This window comes from Pan troglodytes, chromosome Y (genome assembly GCF_028858775.2).
Source record: "Pan troglodytes isolate AG18354 chromosome Y, NHGRI_mPanTro3-v2.0_pri, whole genome shotgun sequence".
Lineage (NCBI taxonomy): Eukaryota > Metazoa > Chordata > Mammalia > Primates > Hominidae > Pan > Pan troglodytes.
Window position 1 is genome coordinate 31,038,804 of NC_072422.2, and position 9,504 is coordinate 31,048,307.

At 36.1% G+C, this 9,504-nt stretch overlaps 1 non-coding gene across 1 annotated transcript; it reads right to left on the reverse strand.

Moving 5' to 3' along the window:
• Nucleotides 1–6,759: 6,759 nt before the first annotated feature.
• LOC112209742 (small nucleolar RNA SNORA20) lies at nt 6,760–6,891 on the reverse strand. Its single transcript, XR_002944553.1, has one exon. It is a non-coding gene; the product is annotated as a small nucleolar RNA SNORA20 (small nucleolar RNA).
• Between the last annotated feature and the right edge of the window lie 2,613 nt (nt 6,892–9,504).

Genomic DNA, 9,504 nt, shown 5'->3' on the forward strand with positions numbered 1-9,504 from the left:
AACAGCTTTTAACAATTTAGTATATTCCCATAAACAAAATTTGGAGCAACTTTTTCTCTCTACTTGATTTTCTCTTGAATTTGCAGACTATCTGTGAGTATTTTTAAGTTATGGTAATACAGTTATTTGCATACATGCAATATGGATCTGTTTTCATTTGCAACGGGACACTATTGGAGAAACTGGTTATTGTACCAAGACTTTGACTGAAATTGTGTGCTTTCCTTTAAGGCATCAAACTTGGCTTTATGAAGCCAATAAAGCCCTTGGAAAACTTGCCTCATATTTCGTGTACACAGTCCCTGTACAGGGTTTCTGATTTGTGGGAAATAAAGAATGTCACTTTCTAGCAGGCTGGGAACCTCAAGTTATCTTGGGACCTCAAGAGGAGAGGAATTCACCCAACTCATAGGTATTTGATGGTACAAATCCATGGCTGGGCTTGGCTTTAAAAAGTTCTCATCTCAGATCCCTTCTATGGAACAAAGTTCCATCAAAGCCAATATGAAGGGCCTATATAACAAATAATTATTCTTGCTGCACTATATGCAAATAAGCCAAGTATAATAAACCAAATCAGTCTGACAATGATTTGTCTTTTAATAAAAATGGGAAACTGGAGAGAGAAAATTATGTTTCAGAAACTATAGCCAAACCTGTTGTTAAACTCCAGTATTGCCTAATATTTCTCAGTTTTTATTATATTTTATCATTTAAATTAAATTCTATTTTTTTCTGGCTACAAGTTTCCAAAATAAACTGTGCTTTTTTTTAAAGCCCTATGAACTGAAAATTAGATGTTTCAGCAGGTGCTGCCTCTAAGCCCTTCGAGTATCACAAGAGGAAATGTATTCACTCCTGGTGCTGATAACTAATAACTGAGGATGCCCAGAATCCTTCGCCCCCTCATCTAGTGAGTCAATGGAACCCAGTGTAATTAAGACAATATCTGTTACAGGAGTAAACTCCTGAATACATCACACTTGAGTCAAAGCCTGGAAAGCTGATGAAGCAACCTCTGGCAGCCCAAAGGAATGTCCTAAATATCAATGTAAATAAGCAGAAAATCATAAAAAAAAAAAAGTAACTGAGAACTGCTCATCTTACTCAGTCCTACCCCTTCCTCACCAACACTTTTTGTCATTTCTACTTCTATTTTTAAGCCAGATATTAAAACTTTTTCATGAAAATTATTTACTACACCACCGTTGTGGGAAGTGCTTTACTCACTCTACTGTTTGCAGTAGGACTATATATATATATTGTAGCACCCTCAGGATGGAATATCATACAGAAAATCTCAATTACTGTAGCATTTTGTTTAATTATTTTTTTCACAGCAGGAATAATGGTTACTAACAGAAAATAACACATGAGCCTTTCTAAACATGCACCTCTGCCTTTCATTTTGTAAGGAATGTTGTTTCTGTATCAACATATTGGGCCTAGTAGAAAACTTAAAGAAAAGGCTTAAAAGCTAAGGGAGTGCCAAAACAACCCAATGAATTCTTGGTTTGGGAACAAAATCATAGCATGCATCATCTCTTTCCTGGGTCTTCTCCTAATAATATGCCTAGGTCTAACATTCTTACCCTGCCTATTTAACCTTTTTCAAATATTTTTAACTAACAGGATCATGGCCCTTTCATAGACAACCATCCAAAAATATCTGCAGATGGCATTGCTCCTACAGTCAACCAGGGACTGGGGGACTCTCTGCTCCTCATCAGCAGGAAGTTGCCAGTAAGAACACATCATCCTTTTTATAACCATAGGGTCTGGGTTGACAGAGCAGGAGCATCACCATCTTAGACAAGCCCCTCATTCTGAAGTTCACTTTAATAAAAAAACACCTATATTCAAAAGGCATCAGCCTAATGGCTAAGGTCAGCATGACAATGAACCACAAATAACATCAAACCAGAAACATTCCGAACTCCTCCTTGTCCAGAGACATGCTAGACCCAAGAGAAACCTGGTTCTGGGCTGGAAAGATGTCTGCCCCAGGATAACCTCCCTGCCTCTCAGAGAGATTCCAACCTTGCCATAATCTTCTCCCTACCCATAAACATTCCAAACTTGTGACAATCCCTGTCACCTTAAAACCAATATATACTCTTAGTCTGTAAGAGAAAGCACTCCTGGCTAAAATCAGCCATTTCTCCTGGCTAAAATCAGCCAGGAGCCCTTCTCAGCTTTTATCTAAAGAAAACTTGACTTTAACTGCCAATCGGTATTTCATGTTTCTTCCCTCTTTAACTCTTAACAGATACATCATGGTGCATATCCATTTAGAGTGTTAAACTGGATGTAACAAAAGTTGTATTCAAGAAAACCAGTTTGTCATGGGAAGCTTCAAATAGATTTTAATTTGGACATACAGGAATCCAGCGTTTAACTTTTTTCTTACTCTTGTACATTTATTTTATTATTGGTGTTTTCTGTTATAAAAGTAACTATTGTTGGTAAATTTATATTGATATCCCTACTATTTTCCTTTAATGTGCTATACAATACTATTTTTTATACAGGTGAGCATTGGTAATTGTGTTGTTTTATTGCTGCTGTAAGATGTTATCACAAGCCTGATGACTTAAAAAAACACAAATTTATTTCTTTGTGGACACACAAACCAGAAGTCAGAAATAAGCTTTACTGGGCTAACATCACGGTGTCCACATAGCTTCAAGAGTCTCTAGGGTATAACTCCTTTTCTTCTGTTGTTGAGTGTGTGTGTGTGTGTGTGTGCGCGTGTGTGTGTGTGTTTTAACCATGTGGAAATACAATCTCAACAAGGGTACTGTAGAATAGGTTGTACTGAGTAATAGAAAAATTAATAACCTTACTAATTGAGCTGAGGAATTGTCCCAAAACATACAAACATACATGTTGTGTGTATATGTGTGTATTTTTTAAGGGCAAGAAAGAAAGAAAAAAGAAAGGAAGGAAAGAAAGAAAGAAAGAAAGAAAGAAAGAAAGAAAGAAAGAAAGAAGAAAGAAAAGAGAGAGAGAAAGAAAGAGAGACAGAAAGAGAGAGGAAGAAAGAAAGAGAGAGAGAAAGAAGAGAGAGAGAGAAAGAAAGAAAAAGAAAGAAAAAGAAAAAGAAAGAAAAGAAAGAAGGAGAAAGTATCAAAGGAAATAATAGTTTATCATTTATCATAACTAGGGAAAGACAGGTGTTCTACCAAGACTGCTCAGTTGGAACTGTGCAAATTAAAAAAAAAAATCAAAGAAAGAAGCAAATCAACCCAGTTGGGCATAATTTTGTGAACCTTATTAAACCAGTACTAAAGAAGAAAATCCTTAAGCTTCCAGAGCAAATACCACACACAAACACACACACACACAAACACTGCTTATACTACATTCAGGTGAACAATAATCCCATTGAGATTAGTTATTTCTTATATATTTTATTGAAAATAACTTTCCTATTACTACTGTAAACAGTAATCTCTCTACCTTGCCATAAATAGACATCAACAAAATATATACTATATTCTTTATTTTAAAAAATATTTTATCAAGTATCTGTAAGATCAAGGAAATATATATTGGTACGACAAATCCTATGATTAAGAGTATGTCTCATCACAGTTGCTGTCTGATACGTTTTGTCTGTGTCCCCACCAAAATCTCATCTTGAATTGCAGCTCCCACAATTCCCACATGTCATGGGAGGGACCCAATGGGAGGTAACTGAATCATGGGATTGGGTCTTTCCCATGACATTCTCAAATAGTGAATAAGTCTCATGAGATCTGATGGTTTTATAAACGGGAGTTCCTGTACATAAATTATCTTCCCTGCTACCATATAAGACATGCCTTTCCTTCTCCTTTGCTGTCTGTCATGATTGTGAGGCCTCCCAAGCCATGCTGAACTGTGAGTCCATTAAATTTCTTTCCTTTACAAATTACCCAGTCTCAAGTGTGTCTTTATTAGCAGCATGAGAACAGACTAATACACTGTCATAGGCAGAAAAGTGGTCCCCAAAGATGTCGACATCATTTTCTCAGGAAACTCTGTATATGTTATGTTCCATGACTAAGGGAATTATGGTTGCAGATGGAAGTTAATAGGCTAAACTTAAAATAAAGAGGTTATCCTGCATTATCCAAGTGGGTTATACATGATCCTTAAAATTGAAAGAAGGCATAAGAGGAAGAAAACAGCCAGATGTTGCTCCCTTTGAAGACATTAGAAGGGACCATGAAAAGAGGAATAGCAGCAGCTTCTAGAAGCTGAAATATTCAAGGAGACAAAGTCTCCCCTATGGAGAGAACCTAGCTATTGAAACACCTTGGTTTCAGCCCAGCAACATTCATTGAGGACTCTGGACTTTCAAAACTGTAAGATAATAAATTTTTGTTGTTATAAGACTTCAAGTTTGTGGCAATTTGTTAGAGCAGCCAGAGCAAACTACTTCCAGCCCACACACATCATGCCACAGAATTATGTACCTATCATTCCCTCCATTTATACACAATTTTGCTCCATAGACTTACATTCATTGTATATTCTTTAGTGGTTTTAACTCCACATGCTTGGAATCACATTGGGTACCCTCCTGTGGAACATGATTTTCTCCATAAGCTTTATCTGTCTGTGAGACACACAGAGACTTAGATATAGTTACATCATTTCTCTTTATGTCATCACTATATCATAAGCTTGTTAGCTTGTTTTTAGGAGGACAGTATATCCTACAGATGGTACATCTTCCATAGATGCCGTATTTAGACACAGTTTAGTTACTGTTAATGTCTCACCTACTAACAGCTGCATTGAAACTGCCTTTCCAAAAACTGTTATCAGTGAGAAAATTTTAACAGTAAGCTAAGCTAACTCAACCCCCATCTTGCCTTTCCCTTAATTATTCCTAGGGCATTGGGACATGATGACTTTGGAAGACATTTAGGCTACAATTTTGTTTTTTTTTTTGCTTGAGACAGAGTTTTGCTCTGTCACCTGGCTGGAGTGCAGTGGTGCAATATTGACTTACTGCAAACTCCGCCGCCTGGGTTCAAGTGATTCTTGTGCCTCAGCCCCCTGAGCAGCTGGGACTACAGGCATGCACCATCAAGCCCAGCTAATTTTTGTATTTTTAGTAGATATGAAATTTCACCATGTTGGGCATAATTGTCTCGATGTCTTGACCTCATGATCGGCCTGCCTCCGTCTCCCTGAGTGCTGGGATTACAGGAGTGAGCCACAGCACCCAGACTAGGCTACAATTTAAATGATAATAGGTCTTGCCCCAAACACACTTTTGTAAAGCTGATGGGAGGCCATCAGCCTGGGAAGAGGAGAGAAGATTGACTCCTGCAGACATAAAAGATTGTCAGCTGTTATTTCACAGGTCATAAGATATGCAACTTCTCCAATTACTCCTGCAAATAAAACGCTACTGCAGATTGGCCTTTTAAGATATCTTTCTTGGTTTTTTGCATGCTAGACACTCATAACTCCATATGGATCAACAACCCTACTTCTGAGTTCCCACCCAGAGGTAATTTGGTCCAGCAGGAGGACAGCCTCAACGCCCTATGATTTCATCTCCACCGCATCCAATCAGCAGCACGCACATGTTACCTGGCCACCCCCACCTATTCCCCCAAACTGCCTTTGAAAAACACCTAACTTAGGTGCTTTGAATGTGATGATTTGCATAGAACTCCACATCTCATGTGGCATGGCCAGCCTCATGTTTATTAAACGCTTTCTCAACTACAAAGACATGACCTTTCTTTATGCAGTGGGCTGGAAGAACTTTTCAGATGGTTACGAGGTGAGTTCTACCCATTTTAATGCTCTCATCAACAATGTCGATAAAAATATAATCCTACATGTATCTTTAGGAAATATAGCCAGAAGGCAAAAGAATGAGTTTATGATGTATATTTTACTTTTCAGATAATTAATTCCAAATTGTTCTACAAAGATAATACAATAAAACACACTCTGATTCATAGTATGTGAGTTGATGTTCTCCTCTAGGTAGACTTCATACCTGTTGTCAGATTGCTAAATACGTGCAATCTCACAGGTATAAAATGGTAAGGTTTTAAACTTTAGTTTTATTTTTCAAGGTACAGATGAGATTGATTATATTTTGTTTGTTGGCCGTAAATATTTTATTGTCTTCAATATAGTATTGAAACTCAAATAATATTTTATGGTTTTTTAAAATTGAGTTTTGAAGAATATAATGTATTTCACATATTTATCTTTTGATTTTTATGTTTAGGTTAATAAGCTATTTATACCCCAAATAGAAATACATTGGAAAGTGACAGGATACAGCAGTATTTCTCAGCAATCTGGGACATATAGAAGCCTAAATTTTTTATGCATATATCAACTGTTAATGAAGAGTATTTAAAGTTTTAATGTGAAAACTTAATCATTGTCTTTACTTATTTTATATTTATTTTTATTCTTTGTTTAATAAATATTTGGCTTGGTACAGTTGCTCACGTCTGTAGTCCCAGCTATGGGGAGGCTGAGATGGGAGGCTCACTTGAGCCCAAGAAGTGGAGGCTGCAGGGAGTCATGACTGTGCTACTGTACTCCACTCTGGGCAACACAGCCAGACCCTGTGTCTTAAAAAAAAAATTATATATATATATATATATATATATGTAAATTCATTTAATTTGATGTCATCAATATATTCTACATTCTTTTTCTAATATTTTAAGGTTTTATTTTACACAAGATATATCTTTTTACTTGCTTTTCTTTTTCTCCCAAAAGCAACATCTAGTCCATTACAGAAGATATGAAAATACTTACTTCATATCAATTTACAATGGCCCAATATTATTTTTTCCAAAGAGTATAACTGCTCATATCATTGTATGATTATACCAGCAAATAAACGGGAAGGCACAAGATCAATTTTTAAGATCTCTCTGGAAGTGAATTTTTATGGAGTGAAATTTTTTTTTCCCTAGTATCCTGGCACTATTTGATAAAAAATCTTTCTTTTATCCACTGTTTTGTAATTGCATGTCTCTCACATGTTTCCTAGTTCTAGTAATAATCACTCTTATTTAACCCATCAATATTTAATCCCTCTGTATTCACCTTACTGTGTTCATTACTACAACTTCTGGAATCCTTGGCACACTTTTGGATAAGTTCTGATCTTTGCATTCATCTTCAGAAGACTGTTTTCTGTTCCTGTTTCAGCTAAACACAATAGATCCACTTTAATCCTAAAGTGATTGCAATGGTGTATAAATTCAGTGGACAAATGAAGGAGTAGGCTTTATGCTGACTTTCTAGGTGAGATTACCAGAAAAATTTCTATGATCACTAAAATGTATATATATTTTTTCCTTTGCTATGATTTTAAAAAGCTAAAATTCTGAGAGGTATTGTCCTCTAGTTGACATAGACAGACCCAGTATGTCTCAGTTCATTCAGGCTGCTATAACAAAAACACCATAAACTGCATGGTTTATAACCAACAGACATTTATTGCTTACAGTTCTGATGGGCAGCAGTTGAAGATTAAGGCATAGCAAATTCACTGTCTGGTGAGGACCCACTTTCTAGTTTGTACCTGATGCCTTCTTAGTGTGTCCTCACATGATGGAAGGGACAAGGGAAACCTTGGGGATGTTTTTTAATAAGGCACTAATCCCATTCACAAGGGCTTCACTCTCATGATGTCATTACCTCCTAAATTTCCCACCTCCTGATACTTTCTTTGAAGATTAGGTTTCAACATACAAATCTAGGGGGAAACAAATGCTAAAATCCATATGCAGATTCAAATGCATGCCATACTCCACTTCCTGTTCTGCCACTCAGTAGCTACAAACAAAAGTATTATAGTAATATGTACTATAATTGTTGCAGAAAAACTGAACTCACTCCTAACCATGCTAGCCTGCAGAGGCAAAAATTCCAAATGCAATTGTTTTCCTACAGCTTCATATGTTACAAGGATTTGTCTGCTTAGTGGAAACCAGATCATGTTTGGCCTCAAGTTGTAAATACAGCAACATGTAGATTTTAGAATTTTAAATAATGCAACAAAATCTATGCAGTGTTAGAAGGTGCTAGTCTTTATTAAGTGAGATAATTCGTTCTGTACTTTCCACAGGGAACTCTGTGGGGAATTTGATAGCACATACGTGTGATTTAAAATGACATTAAAGAGGTAGGATTTTCTTAAACATGACTAATTCATATGCTACACAATATAGAATCTTATTTTTCTCCTCAGGTTTTTGTATGGGCTCTCTGTGACCTAGGTTGGATTGTAGTGTTGCAATAACAGTTCACTGTAGCCTCCAACTCCTGGGCTCAAGTAATCTTCCCATCTCAGCCTCCCAAGTAGTTGGAACTATAGGCATGCACCACCATGTGCACCTAATTTCTTTTAAAAAAATATTTATTTGTTTGTTTGGTTGGTTTTTTTGTAGAGATGAAGTCTTGCAATTTTGCTTAGGTTGGCTCAAACTCTCGGCCTCAAGTGATCCTCCCACCTCGCTTCCTGAAGTGCTAAGACTACAGGCATAAACCGCCATGCCCAGCCCTCAAATTGTTTTCTGTCATTTGTTAGCTGTATTTTATAGGCACACACATGCATATCTTCATATGCACATGTACATGCTTGATACCCAAGCACATATACATGTACATTATAAATACTATGTTTCTATTTTACCTATATACATATACAGCTTCACACAAATACTAATATAGTTAGCAATATATTTAGTTTTAGTATAAGTTATATCTTTTTACAGTGTTAATATAAATTGTATCTTTTGAAAATCACACGTTGTTGCTGTTATAGAATACTCTCTATTTTTAAGATTCAACTATTCCAAGTGTATAAAATCTGTGTTGATAAGCTGCAAGTGTATGTCTCCAACAGTAAAATGCCTGTAAAATCCAACCATAAAATTTTTACAGTAAAAAACAGTAAAAATTTGCAGAAGGTGAGAATAATATCTTAAAAATATGTTTTTCCCCGATGTGGGCGGTGAATGTAGGATAGAATCTTTTGTCACAGCGTTGCCAGGAAATTAACAGTTGGACAGTGGTCACTCAGTGAAAAGTAAAGTGACTGGAGATAGAAGCTCAGCCTTCCTTTGGTTTTGTAAAGTACAACAAGTTGTATTAAAAAGCATGAAGACTAAACTTGGAAACCAGTCAGGGGTGTTTTGCTTCCCTCATAGTACTCACATTCCAAATTCATCTTCAGCTAGGCTACACATGATTAAATATAAGAGCACCAAGAAACTAAGATAATTTTGTATTCCCATGTAACTAAGTAATTTGGATTAGCATCTCTTAAAATTATTTTGTTCTGAGGATTACTTTTATTAATGTTCTCAAGGCAAGTTTATTATGTTATTCCTTGTCTTTGGTACAAAACTGATAAAAAGTAAGTGTGACTTAAGTGGAGAAGAACAATAGTGATCCCTTGGTTAGGGAAGAAAATAAAAAAAATCAAGCACTTCAATTTCATGGATATTA